We start from the raw sequence: 662 nt of genomic DNA, 5'->3' as shown, positions 1-662 counted from the left end.
GTGCTTTTTTTTTTAACTGAAAATTCAGTCAGCTAAATAAAGCACGATTATAAAGTCTTAGTCTCCACTGTAACATTGTAAGATCTGTAAATCAGTCAGAAATAAATGCAAGTACTTCAAATCAGAAAACTTAGATTCCTACTGAAGAGCTAAAATTTTCAAGCCATGAGCATTTTTCAAAAGTCTCAACATCAACATGAAGTGGTCTATAACAGCTGTTGTAAAGCTCGACATCAATTTTATGTTGGCTCAACTGCTAAACAGCGATCACAACGACATCCCTTAGGAGGCATTTAAGGGCCCAAGTGGATAGCAATTTAAAAAGTGAGCAGGAAAAAAAAAAAAACTGAGCAGGAAATCAAAACTAATTCTTAGTCTGTTTACGAAAATACTTCTCCCTGTGTTCTTGTACCACCACCTAGTGGTTACGTAGCTCTCAATCTGTCCATTAATAGAAACCAAATAGAAGCTGGTGTGATCTTAACAAATGGAGAGGAGAAGAAAGGAAGGAGACAGAGGAGGGAGAAAAAAAGGAAAACAGGAGGAAAAGAAAAACAGAAAAGAGAATATGAAAAGAAAAAAGGAAAGAGGAGAAGAGAGTAAAACCAAGCAAAAGCAAGTACACACACCATTTCCAGGTCTTAAGATCTAATTCCTCATAA

This window comes from Mesoplodon densirostris, chromosome 8 (genome assembly GCF_025265405.1).
Source record: "Mesoplodon densirostris isolate mMesDen1 chromosome 8, mMesDen1 primary haplotype, whole genome shotgun sequence".
Classification (NCBI taxonomy): domain Eukaryota; kingdom Metazoa; phylum Chordata; class Mammalia; order Artiodactyla; family Ziphiidae; genus Mesoplodon; species Mesoplodon densirostris.
Note: the sequence above shows the minus strand (reverse complement) of the source record.